The 19,682-nt window shown below is 40.9% G+C and overlaps 2 long non-coding RNA genes across 2 annotated transcripts in view; one reads left to right on the forward strand and one right to left on the reverse strand.

The window, feature by feature from the left end:
- The window catches only part of LOC135971078 (uncharacterized), a 117,823-nt gene that overhangs the window by 27,185 nt on the left and 70,956 nt on the right, over window positions 1–19,682 (reverse strand). The window lies entirely within an intron of this gene.
- On the forward strand, window positions 1,869–10,571 carry LOC123573913 (uncharacterized). Its single transcript, XR_006698627.2, has 3 exons — window positions 1,869–2,004; window positions 2,744–2,826; window positions 10,228–10,571. It is a non-coding gene; the product is annotated as an uncharacterized lncRNA (long non-coding RNA).

Genomic DNA, 19,682 nt, shown 5'->3' on the forward strand with positions numbered 1-19,682 from the left:
TGCTTTTGTGAGCCACAAAAAGGATGGCGATTGCATTCCATACAAAGCCATGGGGGGAGGTGGCATTGCCTAATGTGGGTAGGACTAAAATGTCACTGGATTCACTTCTGGCAATTATCTGGAAAGTAACGCTCTGGAGCAGAAATCATGGTCCACCCTCATCACCAAACTTTATCCTTCAGGGCCAGGCACTCCACGACACATGAGATGGATTCTGTACCACCACCTGCGCCCGGCTCTGGCCATCAGAACACGGGCCCTGCTCTAGCATAGCCATTCATACTGACTCTTAACCCACCAAAGACTAAATAAATTCTAAGATTATTCCAGAGATCTTTTCTCCCTGAGTCTTTTAAATCACTCCTGTGATTATGCTCTGATGTTACCGTAGCTATTACTTAGCTGAGAGACAAAAAGTTACTAAAGGGACATGGTAACTGGCATTGATTATTTAAAGGGTATGAATAGAAAGGAGAAATGAACTTATTCTACCACAGATAGGGCCAGCGGATGTCTTATCCTCTTGTACCTGTGTCAGTGAAGGGTGAAAATTGTAGAAAGACATATTTAGCTCAATAAAAGAAAGACATGTCTGATAGCTTGATAATTCGGCTAAAACAGAATAGACTCATTTGCATGGAGGCAGGACCATCATTCCCGGAAGTTTCCAACAGAAACCGGGTGACCATCGGTCAGAAGCATGACAGCGGGGGCTCGTGAGGGGATGGAGTATCAGACCGGGTGATCCTTGTGGTGAACATGGGGGTTCTCCACCTGGATCCCCACCTCAGGGTCGAGCAGCATCCCCCAGATGTTGAAAATATTACCTGCTAAAAGCTCACAGAATTGACTTGCCTACGTTCACACCCCTTCTCAGGGGATAGCCACTGGCTTGATGACAACCTCCAGTCAAGCCCGAGGATCATCGAAGCTCCAGGATCGCCGAGGCCTCAGCTGCAGCTGCATTCAATGCCAGCTTCTTCTCCTACTCAACCCTGCCTCTTCACGAAGACACCTCCCCAGCTCCTCCTGCAAACCACTGCATGCCTCGCTCCAAGGAGCTCAGGCTAAGGCAGTCCATCAGGCTCCTTTGAGTGTTTATAATTCTACCATTTATTCTCTTTCCAGACAGCGAACACTTACAGATATGTCACAACTTAATTCCCATGCCTTTGCTAGCTCGAGTATAGCCAGAGTGTGGTGAGAACCACTGCCAGCCTCCTCTCCCTTCAGCACTCGCGATGTGTCCATCTGTGTTCTCGGTACTATACCAGTGAGGCAGGGAGAGTCCTGGAAATTATGTCCACAGGAGAGACTCGCAGGAGCCAATGTGGATCACAATGCTGAGGGCATCCAGACACACTGTGCAGGGGATGAAGAACGCAGAGATCCCGGCGCCATCCCTCAATAGCTATGCATTAGCCTTGAGATCAGGCTCCCAGAAACCCGGGCCCCCACCTGCACATCCCTGCCCCGGCTCACCCTCTACACATCACCTGTGCCCAGGAAGCGGTGAGCCAGTGAAGGAATAAATGAATGCAGGAATGAAGGACCTTTGTGTCCCATGGCCAATCCCTCCAAATACATTCAGCAAACTTCACTCGGCATCCCGTAGGCCTCGCGCTCTTTAGACATATCTAGGCTGCCCACAATATTGGCCAAAAATGAATCATTCTGAGCCTAAGCAGGCTGTGTGAGGCCAGCGTTAATCATCCTCCCTCGGCTTGGTTTCCTGGAGCTGGGGCACACTCTCACTCAGGCACTGTCTCAGGCAAATGGCTTCCAATTGTTTATTTCTTACTTGCCATATAATGTCCTATTCAGGCGTCCCAGGCACGTCATAAAAATGCAGGACGCCAAATTTGAAGGAAGTTTTCCAGTGTGTTCCCCTCAGACCCACAGCCTCCAGAGCCTCCACCATCACCATGTAAATGCTAATGAATGACAAGTGCCGCAGAGGACTTTCATCTTACCATTTGATGAGGAAGTTGGCTCTGGACATGGGTCAGCTGGGCCATTTAGTTAAAATTTGGTGCTAATGAGAGCAAGATAGAGACTCAGGCCCCTTATGGCCAATTAGCTCTGTGCAAAGAGAAAGACTCAGTTCTGTGGTCAAAAGCTATCCTCTTCAACACAGTTAGCTATTCTAGAAATGTGTGATGTTGACCCCAAAGGGGAATGGAGTGTAAGAGGAGAGGCAGTTCAGCGATGACGTCCTCACAGCCTGGAGAGGCAGCTGACAGCACGTGAGCAATTGTCTGCAGGTTTGGAGATGTCTCACTGTTTAGGAATGACAGAAATAAATCTTTTGAGCTGCAGACAAACATTTTGTTTAGTTAGGTCCAGGTATCTCATTGAGGAGCGGCTTTGGAGATCTTGTTTCTAAACCTCTGGCTTTTGTGGAGCCATTGATTTCACTGCTTCGTTAGTTACCCACAAGGTAAACACACTTTTGAATGCAATTTTACTTTTTTTTTCACTGATCACTTAACAGACTTATAATCCCTTAGGTTTAGAAGGATCCATACAGGTGACTCTTTTTAGGTAACCAATCCAGGCTTACTGTGCCTGGTGACAAGCCATTGCCCAATCTATCTCTCACTACCTCTGGAAAAAGCAAAGTAGGGGGTCTCCCAGACAGCAATTCATCTGGGGGCACTCTGACAACCAGGAAGCTCTGGTTGATGCTCGGAGCATAAACCAGACACATCATGAGGTGGATTTGTTTGTTCCCTTTTCCTAGAACAAGGATGATTTCTGCCTTGCTTTGACACAACTAATGGAGGTCACTGAAATAATCTTTCCCACTAGGAAGACTGTCACGAGGTGAGTGCACGATGGCCCCTGCACCCAGACAGAAAGAAGCACCATGCCCTAAGACGCCCCTCTAAATGCACATGGCCACCCAGGTCTCCTTCCCTTCTAGACTCTCCTTTTTTCTTTTTTTTTTTGAAGGCAGTGAACAACTATTTTCATCTTTCACTCTCAATTCTTGGCAAAATATTTAGCATCCAAGAAATATTTTTGGATGAATTAACTAGTAGGTGATCCTCTCACTTTCTCTGCCTAAGCATGTAAAATTATACCAGATAAAAAAGTCACGCTCACAGGCCCCTGTCTTCTGTCCTCACCCGGTGAGGCCTCCGCAACACCGCCCCTAACACTCACGCTAGCACGGTGGACATCACCCACTAACACACACTGACACTAACACGGTGGATGTCAGCCACTAACACACACAGCAGCCCTGGACTCTTTTCTCCTGGATGACCAAGGGAATTCCCCAGAGGGACCAAGAGTTCCTCAGAGAAAGAGGCAACCTTCGTCTTCCTTGTATGTAAGCACAATCTCCCCCCTGCAAGAACCACAGTGCGTTCATCCTGTCTGTAATACCTTAGGATGGGATGGTATCCGAGTCCCTCTGGAATGAGCTTCAGTTCTAAGGTTTTGAAGGGAAACAAGAAGCAAAGGATCTTGGGCCAAGTATTTATCTTTTATGAAATGAGGTGAAATGAGCCAAACCATTGTGGAATTAACTAGGAACGAAATTTAGTTCTATAATATGATTACTCAAGTTGCAGATAATAACAATTGTGAAGAATTAATCTGAGGATTTGCCCTTTCCTTGGAGTTGTAGCTGAGGGTGGGGGAAAGAAGTTCTTTAGCTCCTGGAATGATGTCATCTCATTCTGCTCCATTCACTCATTCTCAAAGTGGATTAGCACTACAAGTACAGAGTGGATTGATCTCTTGTCACAAGCCAAAAGATTTAGACTTTGTGTGCAGTAAATATTTATTGAATGAACACATAATTTTAAAAGCTACATGAAATATCACCTCAAAAACTTCTTAATTATTTCATATCTGTGATTCGAAATACAGTATTTGCCATTTGTCCAAAGACAGTTAAATCATAGCTATTTCTAAAGAATAAAACCTGTCAGCTTTTTTTTTTTTTCCGCTATTTCTGAAAATAAACATGAGTCTACTTCTCAGCACTCAGGTATAGGGTATATTCAATGATCACCGCTGAGTCACAAATGTTCATGCTTAAAATGATTTTCTCTGAGCTCTCAGCAAATACGCAACACGTAGAAGCTTGTATTACTATTATCTTTTTTGAATATGGGTCCCGGGAGTCCCTCACTAAACAAGAGCTTGTTGATTAACCTTGAATCCGGTACATGCTGCCCACTGACACAATCCCACCTCACTCTCCCTCAGTCCCCTTCTCCAGAGATCATCTTGAATGGGAAGAGAAGGCAGGTGACCTCTGCTATTGATGTGTGCACCACAAGCATGAGGTCCCACGGTTGCCACCAGGAATAGCTATCTACTCAGGACCTGATGAAGCGCTGCCCAGACAGCTCTGTAACCCTACACCAGCACACCAATATGTGTGCTAAACTGATCAATAATAAGATTGATACATCTTCTACTTGGGTAAGTTAATCTTCTTATTGATCAGTGTAGCAAACATATTGCTTTTCTTGGGCAGCCTTCCTCTCTAGCTCTTCTCCCCCGCCTCAACGCCCTGGTTGTCTGGTGCTATCAAGAAGAGAAATAGAACAACATTTTCTACATTAAATGCTTCCATTACATCAGGATCATCTTAGTCAGCTGCAAATATCTCTTAGAGGAGAGGATTTATAACCGGCAGGTGCCCAACTCATTTTTCTGTGTGTGTTAGAATCTTGATAATGACCTGGGCTTCTCCTTGCTCACATTTAGCATGTAGATTTTAAATTAATAATAGTTATCCACTGAAGGCAGTGCTTGCCTTTCCCATTACAGCACCTACAGCAAAGATCTGAAAAATTAAGACTACAAACAAAGCCAGCATAAGGCACACACCCAGTCTATTCCTGCTGTATTCTTTTTCCTATTCAAGACAGAGTAAAAGTGGGAGACACAGGAAGCAATTTCAGAGGACAGAAAGGGGCTAGCCGCAGGCAGGGAGAATGACGGAGAGAAGAACTTAACAGGAATGCTTATTCTAGGAAGATAATCCAATTCAGGGACCTGATTTCTCCTCCTACGTCCACACTCACACAAGGAGACTCTGGGTCAGACGCTTCACCTCCAGCTCTGTGGCAACTCCCTCTGTGACTTGGCAATTACCGTCACTCGTACCCAGAGGCTACAGAAAAGCTGGGTTTCTAACACACAGAGCATTGTTGTCAGATGCGGAAGGGCAATCCGGTGCTGGAGTGCTGTCCGGACACGCAGGGCCCCTGCCAGCCCCTGGCAGGATGGGAGGAGACTTGAGAGGGGACGTGCAATGGCGCCTTCTAGAAGAGAGGCCTTAGCAGCTCTGAAAGCCACACGGTGTAACGTGGAGCCAGAATGTGGTGTCTCCACCAGAGCATCCTGTGGGAGGGCATGTGGGCTTACAGCACAGCGGGAACGGTGCTGCGGCACCCTGGAGCAGCCACCAGCCACAGCCAGCCAGCCACGGGGAGGGACGGTTGCCAGGTGAGCGAGTCTGCGGGTGAACGAGCACACCAGCCGCCGTGGAGGGAGCAACGTAATTTCTGACCCATGGACCATGTACTGGGGGAGACTACTGTGCACCATGTGTAAGGAAGACTATTCTTGAAGGAGAATTGGGCCTCCTGAACTGGTGGGTTCTGGAAGGCAGCAGCTGGCTCAGGTGTGTGGAGATTCCCGGTGTCAGGAGGTGTGCTGGGGACAGCCAAAGACTGAGATCTTCAGGAACTGCTTCCGAGCACCAACACACAGGTACTCTTTCCTGACTGCCAGCACCTTTGCCACGTCCAGGAACATCAGTTCTGGAGCACTGGTCGGGGCCCTGCCTGTGCCCGTTTCAGACTTTGTCAGTCTGGAGGCCTGCGACACAAGGAAGGCTGTCAAGCTCCCCTTCCTCCCGAGCGAGCCCTGGGAGGTGCCTTCCACATGCCACAAAGGAGTCAGCTCAAATGAGAAGGCGATGGGTTTAAACCCTTTGGAAAAATCCTTAGTTGGCAAATGAGAGTCAAGTGCAGCCTTCCCTCTGCCACCTGGACGTCTCCCTGGGCTGGGTCATGCCCATCAGTGAGCTGGCTTTGCTCTGCTGGGGCCCCACGGGAATGCACGCAGTGTTTTGATGGTAGGACGCTGTGTCTTTCGGATCGCTCCCCTGACCTCCACACTACATAGGATAGGGTCATCAGTGTTTGCTGAATGATGTTTGAATAAAGGCAAGTCAGAGCCTCAGCCCAGGAAAGCCCATCCTTTTCTAGAATCTCCTGGTGGACAACTTTGAGTTCAGCTTGCTTGATTGGCTTTTCTAACACTGAATTTTGATAGCTCTGTGACTACTTTGGGGGAGGCTATTATGGCTCAGGGCTGACTTTCATACTTCATACAAGCACATGTTGCTGAATTTGACCATCACTAAAGTGTCCACGTGGGAGGAAGGGGGTCACCTTCCCCCATGCTGCATGGGCAAAGAAACTGAAGTGCATAGTCTTGCTGGAGACTCCAAGATATTTGGTGGGCAAGCTGGAGGCGAGCTTGGTTCCCCGCGCTTTGCCAGGTGTGAGAGACTGAAGAATATTCAGAGTTTTCCTTGAGATCCGAAATCCGGGCGGCCCCTCTGGGGTCAGCGTCTTAGAACATCGTGAAGATAATCAGCAAGTCCATATCGGGAAAGGCTCTGGAAGGGCACAGCTGTGCCTTCTCCGTGGCTCCATCTCCGGTGGGTGAGACTCTATTCTGTGGCTTATAGGCAAGAAAGGAATCTTGGTTACAAACCCTCCCTATGCCGAGGGCCATGTAATTAATGTTCTAAAGCAGAGGAAGTGAAATCAAGGGCATCTGATGAAGCGGAGGAAGGCTCACTAGGCTCCAGGTTGCTCTGCTTTCTAAGTGATAAATGCAGTCTCCTTGAAGTGGGAAAAAATGCTTCACAATATCCATTAGGATGGAGGCCAACAACATGGTTTAAGGACAGAGCTGAGAGCTGCCACTCATAGACGGAAGGGTTTGTCCACTTCATGGCGTGTGTCCAGGACCAGCAGTGCCAGCTTTAAAAACTTCACTTTATTTCAAAATTCCCTTCCACCTTACTCAGCCTGTATGTACAATGATCTTTTCCTTACCCCAGAATCTGAACAAAACCAGATCGAGAACAGGTTTTCTGCCCCTTGTATAGGATTAGAAGAAAGGTGGACATCAACAAGCAGGAAGATTGAAGGCACCATGGGTGCCTGTGTGGGTCCAGCAATGCCCTGCAACCCTGGGCATCACCAGCTGTGTGCAGGGAACCACAAGCGCCCTTCCGGGGAGCTGGGCGCCGTCCTTTCTGCCTGGTGCTAACGACCTGGCCAGGCTTCTGTTTTCAGGGGAACGAGGCTGAGCCAAGTGGAGAGAGTGAGTTATTTAAAACCGGTTCTGCCCACGGATCCCTGATTTCTTGCAACTGTTTTTGATTGACAGGCAAGTCCCTGTGTCCTTTTTATTTCTGTGAGTTAACTGAGGTTTTTACACTTTTTGCTAAAAAGGAAAAAATTTCCCTTTCTTGGCACTCAGGGAAATCTTTCTGCACAATATTTGCAACCAAGGGCTGGGGCATTGAGCCTTTTTCCTTGTCTTCTGTGGAATACCAATACTTTATTCTGAATCTGAGATATTCCTGATGGACCAAAAGTGAAAAAAAAAATTTTAAATGAAGGAAAAAAAGGCCCTCCCTCTACTGTCAAGAGCAAAAGAATTCTCAGTATTTCTAGGACGAATGTTGGATGTGATCTTCTTATTTCACCTTTGGATAAATTCTCACTTCAAGCAAAACTCTTTTCCTTTGAAACTGCTGTTAAGCAGACACATACCAAAATCACTCAAAAAGAATGTTTTGCCTCAGAATAATGTGATGTATTTAATGTATTCTGACAGTCATCAATATGCTGGACTCTAAATGCCTTTCATTTCTACATGTTCTTCTTTCTCTATGTTGGCATTGGACATCTATCCTTAATTAGTACCTACTCTTGGATGGTTTTCTCAGCCAGGAATGATTTTGCCACACACAGTCACCCCACAAGGACATCTTACAATGTCTGGAGATATTTATTTTGAGTGGTCACCTTTGGGAGAGGGAGATGTTACTGGCATCCAGTGGTCGAAAGTAGGGATCCCACCATGCACAGGCCTGCTCCCAAACAATCATCTGACACCAACGTCCAGATGTCAAGACAAGAAGTCCTCATCAGATAATGAGGACATTTGGCCAAATAGACAACCATACGTTCAATCTGACACAATTTACAATTTCTAAGCTAATGCACATGACTTTGGAATAAGTGGTCAATGCCATGTCTGCATACTATGTACAGTATTTTTAAAAATTTATTCACACATATGGTAGCTACCCCATGCCCACACTTTATAAGGAGCGTCCCTGAGAGATCTCCTAAGGTGGAAAAGACACAGACACTCCACAACCACAAAGCTAACAGAACATCACTACAGACAGGCTAAAAAGAGGGAGACACATGCAGTAGCCTGAAAAATAGATACAGGATGTTTTGCATTAAAAATAGGAATGAGACACGGTGACTCAATTTGGAAACAAAAGGCTGAAAACTCAACACGTGTCTTTAGATAGACAGGAGAGAAAACTATTCCTGAAACTGTTTAACGGAACACAGTTCATGAGAAATAGGGTTGGAGATGCCGTTACTGAAAGAAAAAAAAAGAGGAATTTCACTGTGAATGATCCAAATGTAAAGACACTGGTTAGAAAAAACAAAACAAAACAAAACAAACAAACAAACAAAACAGGCCAGATGTGGTAGCTCACACCTGTAATCACAGCACTTTGGGAAGCAGAGGCGGGTGGATCACCTGAGATCAGGCGTTCGAGACCAGCCTGGACAACATGGTGAAACCCTGTCTGTATTAAAAATACATTTTAAAAAAATTAGCTGGGTGTGGTGATGTGTGCCTGTAATCCCAGCTACTGGGGAAGCTGAGGCAGGACAATCGCTTGAGTCTGAGAGGCAGAGATTGCAGTGAGCTGAGGTTGTACCACTGCACTCCAGGCTGGGCAACAAGAGACTCCATCTCAAAAAAAAAAAAAAGAAAAAGAAAAAGAAAAAGAAAAAGAAAAAGAAAAAGAAAAAAAAGCAACAACAAAATGATACTAAATAGAAAATGGGCTTCAGATAAATTTGGATTATTGTTGAGATTAATAAATTAGAAAAGCAACCTATAAATTAATTATATTTTGTCTTCTAGTCTAGAGAAAATGCTAGAAATAATAGATTTCAGTTTGTTTGCGTTGAATATGCTAGGGTCACATTTTTGGGTAAAGTATGCCTAAAAAGAGAAAGGTAAATCAAAGTCTCACATTTTCAGAGCAACAAAGGAATCTGTCACCTTTACAATATTTAACATATAAACTTAGCAATATATTGTCTACTGCTTAGAACTATATTAGCAGAAGGCTGCTGAGTTCATATACAACATTAGCAAGCAAATTCCATTTCTTACAAATAAACACATTATATGAAATAAACGATACACAGTATTGCCCAATCACTGTGACCATTACATGCCTTCAAGTGGAAGGTTATAGTACTCAGATGAAGTAAGACAGTCTGGGTAACAGTTGACTACCTTTGGAAGCTTCATGTTTCTTAAATTTTATTTAAAAAGACAAGCCCTAAATAGCTATATATACCCAACTCTTTAACACTGCATTTGCTCACTCTGTTCTTGGAGTCATAAAATGTCAATTTAAAAAAACCTTTCATTTTGTAATTTTCCTCAGAAGGATAATTCAGGATTCTCCAGCAGAAGCTTGAAATGCTGTGGATTGATTCAACCTCCAACCTATGGTAATTGAGTCTGTCTGCCTATGTTTTCAGCTCCGAAAAGGAAAAACATGACAACTGGCTGTGTTTTCAGAATGAAAAGGGCAAATCCAACTTTCAGTATAGGAAGTCTGAGTTGTGTGGCGCAGAGGTACTGTAGGAAGGGTGCCCAGGTACCCACGTATAGTAGAACTGATGGTGAGAACTTTGATGGGAGGAGATGGGAGAACAGACTTTCCAGAGGACAGTGGAAAAACAAATGCAAAATCATGAAGGAAAGGAGCATGGCCTTGAGTCACAAGCATGGGGTCCTTGCACAGAAATAATCAGGAGGTAAGTTTGTAAGCATTTGGGGATCTTAAAGTGAAACACCTTGCACTAAGCTGTCTGAATTTTATCCTGTATGCACTAGGAAAGAAAGAATGAAGGTCCGCAATCAACACTGAGTTCTGAGAAGTTGACTGGGACGATGTTCTACCCAGCTCTCATCTAAAGGAATAGAGTCCCCAAGCCAGAGGAAGCCATCAGAGAGCTTCTCAGCTGAGAATATTCTATGAGGTCCCAAAGGTTAAGGATGCCAGTTACAGAAGCTTGACAGAGCAAAAGGGGAAGGATGTGTCACTTGGCCATGTAGGTGACTGAGCTTAGGGAATAAGAAAGCAAATGCAATGGAGGTGACCAAGGGATGACAACGCTTCACCATCAAGATGAAGACCATACAGGGGACTGGGGGTCAGAGGGAAGCGAGGATAGGGAAGTAAGGAGTGTGCTCGGTTAGGAAAACGTAGATTATTGATGCGCCCTTGAGCTGTTTAGACAGAGGTAGCCAAAGACAGCTGGGAGATGGCCACTCAATATTAGGATTCAGGGCTGCCACACCACCCAGCTTCAGGAGTTACCTTTCCTCTTGTTTTCCATGTGCCTGGTGCTTCTCAGAGTTGTGTAGTGTGGTGGCCTTGGGAAAGGGTCACTACTAATAGTTTCAAGGAGCCTGAAAATCAGTGCAACACATCTACCTGCATTCAGAAAGAGTATCTCCTACTTTTGCTCGACTGATGTAGATCAATAGAACACCCCTGCAGAATTCACATCTCCATACTCCATAGACCATTCTGACTATGGTCACACTCTTTCATGATATATTAGCTGCACATACACAGCCACATTTTCAGCTTCAGGACGAATGTGGAATATTCCATCCTGTTTGGACATACCTTGACCTCACAGCTCTGAAAGACTGCTGTTACAACATCCGCCCAGGTGTGTATCACCTACCTATGGGAACCTGAGCCGCAAAGTCATCTTGAGTGTGGTTAGCTCCTATCAGCTCCATTCCTATCACTCCACATCCCTTTCATGTTTCTTTCCTGGGTATATTTTCGTGGATATTGTTCAAGAAACATAAAATAAAAATTATGGACACAAAATTCTGCAGGCTGTGGTAGGGTAGAAACCAATGTGAATGTAAGTTAGCCACTGTGACTTCCAGAAGACGGTGAGCCAGAGGGTTAGTGCCTTGGTAACCTTCTAGCATGGCCCAGTCTGGAGTGCCTGCCTCAACTGCCCTGAACCTTTCCCTTAATACAACCTGTTGAGATAATGTCCCCAATGTCAACATTGTCAGTGTCCCCACCCTTGACACTAGGGACATTGTCTCAACACGTTGTATTTCTCCAGGAAGCAATGCTCAGTACATGCATGAAGGTGAGCTTCCTTCATTTTAACGAGATTCCCCTTCCTGCACTCATCCTCAGGCGCCTCCAAATATCCAGGCATTCACACAAAGAGCTCCACGGGCTCATGATCTATTATTTCTGTCACTTCCATAGGAATCTAAGTATTTTGCTTCATGAAATCATATAATATTAGACCCATGGAAACTTTTATTCAAACAAAATTATGCATGGATCCTTATATCCACATATACAATATATGAAACAAAAGTGTAGCTGCTCTTGTTGGCATGAGAGGAGAGGGGTCCCAAGTTCTCAGAACCTCCCTAAGGCTCCAAGGAAATTCGGGCTCTGCAAACCTTAGATTAACAAACCCTGAGATGGGCAAACCTGATTTTACCAGTGAGAAAAATGAGGCCTGCTATATGTTAGCAGCATTCTCTCTTCTAAATCTGAGCTGTGCCTCTGCCCATGTCACAGTAAATATACGCCTCTTTTAAATGCATACGGAGAAATTTTTCAATTAGTTTCATTCTCAGGCAACTGACAGGCTAGTAAAAGATGTGACTCACAGAATTTTATATCTATTATATGACTTGGCTGAAACACAGCAAATGTATTATGATATTGATTGGCACCAACTAATAAACAGCATTACAGAAATAATGCAACCATAATAAATGAGACTGGAGGCAAACCAAGAGACTTTGAAAATGAATATTTTGGTAATTATGACCCTCTCTATAAATATAATGGGCAAGGTAGAGAAGCAATTTCTAATGTGTGATATTGTTATGATTAATACATAGAACTGCAAGCAATAAATCCAAGGGAATTATGTAAACTATGACATCTTGCTCACAATATGGTGTTAGTTTTACATTAAAATGTTATAAAAATGAATTGTATAACTTTCCCCCCCAAAAATAAATAATTAGGAAAAGCATGACTAGGATCTTAGTGAATTATATACTACATATACAATGGGATATTGGAAAGTACTCATTGTGCAAATAAAATGTCACATTATTCTCTCTACCATTCTAGTTAAATAAAATCAGAATTATGACTTGTCCTCCAGAGGGGCCAAACTCAAACACCTTTTGCTGAAGTTGAAAGTTGATCAGTCTCTCGGGTCTGATATTTCAGAATGTGGCTGGTGTCTTCAAGGTGATCAGTTTTTGTCTGATGAATGAATGAATACTTGTCACCAGCCCTATGAGATGGCCTTGGCCACATGCTGATGTACTCATTCCAGGGACACAGCGGAGCTCTTTGGGTGACGAAGACCATGTAAGATCAGGGCCAGCAAATCACAACTACTCCCTACCTGAGCACTCACTGAGGGCAAACAGATCAAGAGCTACTGCTGCATGAGATGAGATTATGGCTTGGGTCATATCTTCCAAGGTCTACGTAATGAAATTTAGAAGACCCTACTAGGGAAAAGTAACGCTGACCGGTATGCCAAGGCTTCTCTGAACTATAAATCCATTTATTAATCTCTGGCTAAGTCCGTATAATCTTACTCAAAGCCATAGTTTCAAACATGACATGTGCAGACAGCTGTCAGTCTGGAGATCTAGCCATTCCTATGTCCAGCCCTGTATTTTTCTGTCCACCAAGCATCACTAACCGGATAGGCCATAGCATCTTCAACACAACGCCCCTCCCCTCACTGCACATAAAGCAGCTGCATGACTGAGCCTCCTATTCTAGTGAATGCTCTGTCGCCTTCCCCTCATGCAAGTCATTTTTTTTTTTTTTTGCCTCTTCTCACCATTGACATTCTCAGCACTCAAACCAAATAACTTGTCAAGCCTTTCAAAATGGGCCACAAGTGAAATTTTAGGTGCTCTTCCCCTGGAAGTCAGAAAGCCTCCCCAGTCATCACACTACCTGCAGCATCTTCCACCACAATCCATCCTAATGAGATCCCAATGGAGCCACAACTTACATGCAATTAACATATGTGAACTCTACTAAATTCCCTCAGTGCTGACAGCGAGTTACTCTGCTTATTACAGATATGAACTTTCTATATAATATGGCTCCTGTCCATAAGCCAATGACTTTATCTTGTTCTCAAATATGGAAATCTGTTACAGGGCTGGAATAAAATTGGTGATGTTGGAGTTTTTTAAGAGACAGTATTTCTATATATCATATTTAATGGACTAATGGAGAGATTATTAAAAGGTAGTTTTAGCAGTGCACAATTTTACCTACCACACTGAGTTTAAAATCGAACTAATCTGTATAAATTGAGACTCCACCACGAATTTAGTAATAGACAAACCTACATATGGTTTCTGCCTCAGAGCATTTAAATCTGCCAGTAAAGAACTACTCATGCTTCCCTTCAGCCACCAAGGCCTTTCCTAAAGGAATAACAATTTACTTCTTAAGATAAAGTCTTAATTTATCTCCATTTTGCTGCCCAAATCTTCTTTCTTATCATTTGACTCCATGGCTTGCTCATTCTGTTTCTTCCATCTAAAGTACAGTTTCCTCACCTGATTCATGTATTTTACTTATCTCAAATGTATCCCAAGTTCATTTATTCATAAAGCTTTTCCCCTCTTCCTTTTACTTGAATACTTGTAGAATTCTATATCTCTTCCAAGTATTATGCTCTTTTGAACATTTCTGGTCAGTTTCCACATTGACCTGAACCCATCCCACAAAGTGAATGACAAGGTGCAGAGATGCTGGGTAGAGAGTTGGAGGGGAGATTCTTAATGTTTCAGTACACTCTTAATATTTTAACAGGTAGAACCTTTGACTCCTTCAAGTTCATATGTGGCCACCTCATGAGCTCTGTTCTTTTGCAAGAATTAATAAACCATCTACCTTGTTGAGCATGGCACATTTAATAGACATACATCTATGGATTTAATACATTTGTTTTCCCTACAGACTTGGGTCTGTAAGAAATCTTCCGCTTTTCCAGGTTGACTCTAGTATGTCATGAAAGCTAACATTTCACTGTAAGAACTAAAAATAACAAGATAAATGGGAAAATCATTCTGTAAAGATACTTGAGAACTACGAATGCACCAAGGTTAAGACAACTTCATTCCAGAGACCAAAGGGTCCTTGCTAGGTGACTCAACGTGCACTGTCTCTTTTCTTCCCTGGGGTCAATGCAGCCCGAGCCAGTGCAGAGGAACCAGGGTAAAGAGAAACCTGCATACATTTGGTATTAATTGAAAAAGAGTCGGTGAAACCATTTTTAGAGTTTATTCAGGGCTGAAAACTGCTTGTGTTTTCACCAGCATAGGTTATAATAGAAGGTTATAATGGAAAGGGTACCTGAATAGACTCCTCTTAAGTTATCATCTAGCACTAAAACTAACTTAGTATTAGAACAAAAGTTTCTCTAGGCAAACCTTGACAGCACTTTAACAAAGCCTCAAAAAGATCCAATGGACTCAAATAACTGAACTGTGCATCAGAAGCAAATGCAACAATATCTAAAGGATTACAACAAAATACATCAACTAAAAAAAAATATTTGGCACTCAATAAGTAATTGTCAGACATACAAAGAATGAGAGAAACATGACTACTAACTAGGATAATAGCTAATTCACAAAAACTACTGAGAAATGACAGATATGATGGAACTAGAAGAAAAAGGACATTAAAACAGATGCAAAAAGATACTTCAGATGATCACAAAAATTAAGGAGAACAGAGACATGAAAGAGAGTGATAAAAGTTCTCTAAAAGGCACATGAAACTTCCATAGACAGTAGGAAGTCTGAATTTAAAATACACTAGATTGGAATATCAGCAAAATGTACATCACAGAAGAAATGATCATAAACTTGAAGACATAGCAACAGAAACTATTAAATGTGAAGCAAAGAAATAAAAAAGATGGAAATAAAATGCAAATAGTATTGATAATCTGTGGGACAATATCGAACAGTCTAACATACCTACAATTGAAATCTCAGAAAAAAGGAAGAAATCAAGAAAAAATATGTGAAAATATAATGGCCAAAATATTACAAATTTGATGCAAACTATAAATCACTGATTGAACATATTTTACAAATCCTAAGAAGATTAAAACCATGAAAAAGCAAGATATCAGAATCAAAATTCTGCTATCAGTAATAGGAAGAAAATCTTAAAAACAGTCAGAGGGAAGAAGACACATGATACAAGGAGGGACAAACAAGAAAATACACAGATTTTCTTCAGAAACAGAGCATGTCAGAGATAGTAGAGACATCCCTTAGTATGGAAAGAAAGAAGAAAAAAGGAAGCAGAGGAAGAGAAAGACAGAAAGAAAAAGAAAAGAGGAGGAAAGAAGGAAGAAAGGGGAAAGGAAAGAAAAAAGAGAACAGAAAATAAAAGAAAGAAAAAAATCCAACTTTTTAAAATCTAGCACGGTGTCTCTTATAAATAAAACAGATATGAAGATTTAATACAGAAGCAGAACCTGGAGAATTTATGAACAGGAGACGTCCACAAGAAAAAAATGCTAAAATTATTTAGACAGAAGAAAAAACGGTTCTGGATAGAAATTTGGATCTATGTAATGAAGAGGACCAGAAGTGATCAACATATAGACAGATATATAAAGTGCTCCTTGTATATTTTAATAAATTCAAAAGACAATTCACAGTTTCATACAAAACAAATCCACAAGGTCTTATGAATTTTATAACATTTGTAGAATTAAAACATGTGACAAAAATAGCACAACGGATGGAAGCTGTAAGTATACTATTGTAAGCTGATGTATCCCTTATAAAGTTGTGTAATATTAGTAGAAACAAAATGGAATCAAAAAATAATAATCAGTGCAAAAGAAGACAAATAGGAAAAAGAGGAACGAATAATGGGTAAGATGAAAAAAGATAATTTAGATTTTTTTTCTCTTTTTCGTCTCTTGAGACGGCTCTCACTTTGTTGCCCAGGCTGGAATGCAGTGGCGCAATCACCGTTCACTGCAACTTCCATCTCCCAGGTTCAAACGACTGTCATGCCTCAGCCTCCCGAGTAGCTGGGATTACAGTCACATGCCACCACACCTACTTAATTTTTTGTGTTTTTAGTAGAGACAGGGTTTCAGTTTCGAACTCCTGACATCAGGTGATCTGCCTGCCTCAGCCTCCCAAAGTTCTAAGATTATAGGTGTGAGACACCTCGCCTGGACTCAAAAAGATGATTTGTAATATGACACATTTAAATCCAACAATATCAATAATTACATTAAATATAAATGCCTATAATGACAAAAAAAGCAAAAAATCTCAGATTATTTTTTGTAATGAAGATGAAAATGTAAGTAGCCACAAGGAATGCACTTAAAATATATATCACTATATGTATTCACATTTTATTATATATGTATTTATAAATTTGTATTTTATTATATATTATATATAATATGTACATTAAAATATCTATATTTTAAAATCTCTGTAAACCTAAGAGGACTGACATAAAGCAGAAGTCCTCTAATCACAACGCAATTAAATTGGATATAAATAACAAGAAGATGTCTGGAAAAATCCACAAATAATTGGAAATTAAATAATGCACAATAATATAAATATGGATCAGAGAATAAATCACAAGAAACATTGGAAAATATTTTAAACTGACCAAAAATGAAAAAGAAACATATCAAAGTATCTGGGACATAGATGAAGCCATGAAAAGAGATAATTTGATAGCATCACATACTTATATTAGAAAATAAGAAATGTCAAAATCAATGATTTTGGCTTCTACCCAAAAGATGAATATTTTTTAAAGAACAAATGAAACTCAAGTAGAAGTAGCAGAAGAAAGAAAATAATAGAAATAAGAGCAGAAATCAATACAAGAGAAAATGCCTAAAATTTTAAAAACTCAAAGAATTTAATCTGATCCCTTCAAAAGATCAACACGGTTTTGATAAACCTTGGGACAAGCTGGAAAGAAAGATAAAAGAAAGGAAACACATCAACAATAAGAGAAATGAAAGTGAGTATTTAGTTATAAATCCTACAGAAAAATAAAAACATATTAGGAAAGTACATTTATACCAGTAAATCTGGCATATGATATTAAGTGAACAAATTTCTTGAACAACACAAAATCCTAAAAATCATTTAAGAAAAATATAGATCACATAATACCCCTATAATGATTTTAGAAGTGGAATGTATATGAGAAACCTGCTTATAAAGAAACCCATGTTCATATGGCTAGCATGGTGAATTATTTCCAACATTAAAAGAAAATGTAATACCAACCCCACACAAATTCTTCCAAAAACACAGAGCAGAGGTAAAAACTTTCCAACTAATTTTATGAAACTAGCACGACACTGGCACTAAGATCAGACAAAGACATTATAAAAGTAAAATCACACACTAAAATTCTTATCAAAACTTTTAGCTAATTGGTTCCAGAAATATATGAAAATGATAACGCTTTATAATATATGGCTTAGCTAAGGGAGGTCATGTTGTTTTAGCACTTAAAAATCAGTGAATGTAATTGACCGTATTAACAGACTTACAGAATAAAAAGCATATCATCATATCAATAGAAAGAAAAAAGAATTTGACAAAATTCAACATGCATTTATGATTTTTTTAAATCACACTACAAAATAGAAGCAGAGAGAACTTTCTCATATTGATAAAAACGGCACACTATAAAACTGTATTTCTTTAGCCCAATAAAGAGTACCCAGGCAATCTTACAACAAACATATATTCATAGTGAAAGACAATATTTTTTTTTATCATTAGGTGAACCAAGACAAAGATGTTTGTACTCATCATGGTTTTTGTTTTTGTTTTTGTTTTAATGAAGTCTCACCCTGTCACACACACCCAGGTTGGAGTGCAATGGTGCGATCTTGGCTCACTGCAACCTCCGCCCAACCCCCCAGGTTAAAGCAATTCTCCTGCCTCAGCCTCCTGAGTAGCTGAAACTACAGGTGTGCACCACCATGCCCAGCTAACTTTTGTATTTGTAATAGAGATGGGGTTTCACACCATGTTGGCCAGGCTGGTCTCGAACTATTGACCTTAGGTGATCTGCCCGCCTTGGCCTCCCAAAATGCAAGGATTATAGGCATGAACCACCATGCCAGCCCTGTACTCATCATTTCTTATTCAGTATTGTGCCAGAGATACTAGCCGGTGTGATGAGGCAAGAAAAATAAATAAAGGCACTTAGATTAGAAAGGAAAAGAAAAATAAAACTGTTCATTTACAGGCATCTTAAACATTTCTGTAAAATTCCTGAAAAATGTACAAAAAGCTAATAGAATGAATATGTGGGTTTATCAGGGTCATAGGCGAGATGGCCAATGTCAGTCCATTTTGTGATGCTATAACAGAAAACCATGGACAGGGTAATTTATCATAAACATTCATTTAATGGCTCATTATTCTGGAAGCTAGGCAGTCCAAGATGGAGGGGCCAGCATTTTTCAGGGTATTCTTACTGCATTACTTCATGTCAGAAGGACAAAGAGAGGGAAAGAGAGAGGGAAAAAAGGGGGCCAAACCCATCCTTTCATAAGGATACCACCCTTGCGATAAAGAATCCATTCCCACAATAATAGCATTAATCCGTTAATGAAGGCAGAGCCCTCACTGCCTAATCAACTCTTAATGATCCCACCTCTTAAGATTATTACAATGCCATTTAAATTTCAACATAAGTTTTGGAGGGGACATTCAAATGATAGCAGTCAATATATGAAAATCAATTGAATTTATATATATATATGAGATAAACATTTAGAAATTAAAGTTTTAGAAGTATTATATAGTAGCATAAAATTATAAAATACTCAAGAATTTAACAAAGTATAAGGTTCAATATTGATAACATATCTATCCTTTCCAAATTGATCTATATATGTAATGTAATTCCAATCAAAATTCTAGCAAACTGTTTTGTAGAAATCGGTTAGTTGATTTTTAAAATTATATGTAAATGAAGAATCTAAAATAGCCAAATCGACATTTAAAATTAACAACAAATTTGGAGGCTTTCTAATACATAATTTTAAGCATTACTCTAAAATTAGTAATTAGGACAGTGTGGTATTGGTATAAGAATAAATGTATAAGTTAATGGAACATAATGAGAGTCAATAAATATACCCACATATATAAAATCAATAAATTTTTGACAAAAATATCAGTGAAATACAATAAGA

The sequence above is a fragment of the Macaca fascicularis genome, chromosome 6, assembly GCF_037993035.2.
Source record: "Macaca fascicularis isolate 582-1 chromosome 6, T2T-MFA8v1.1".
NCBI lineage: Eukaryota > Metazoa > Chordata > Mammalia > Primates > Cercopithecidae > Macaca > Macaca fascicularis.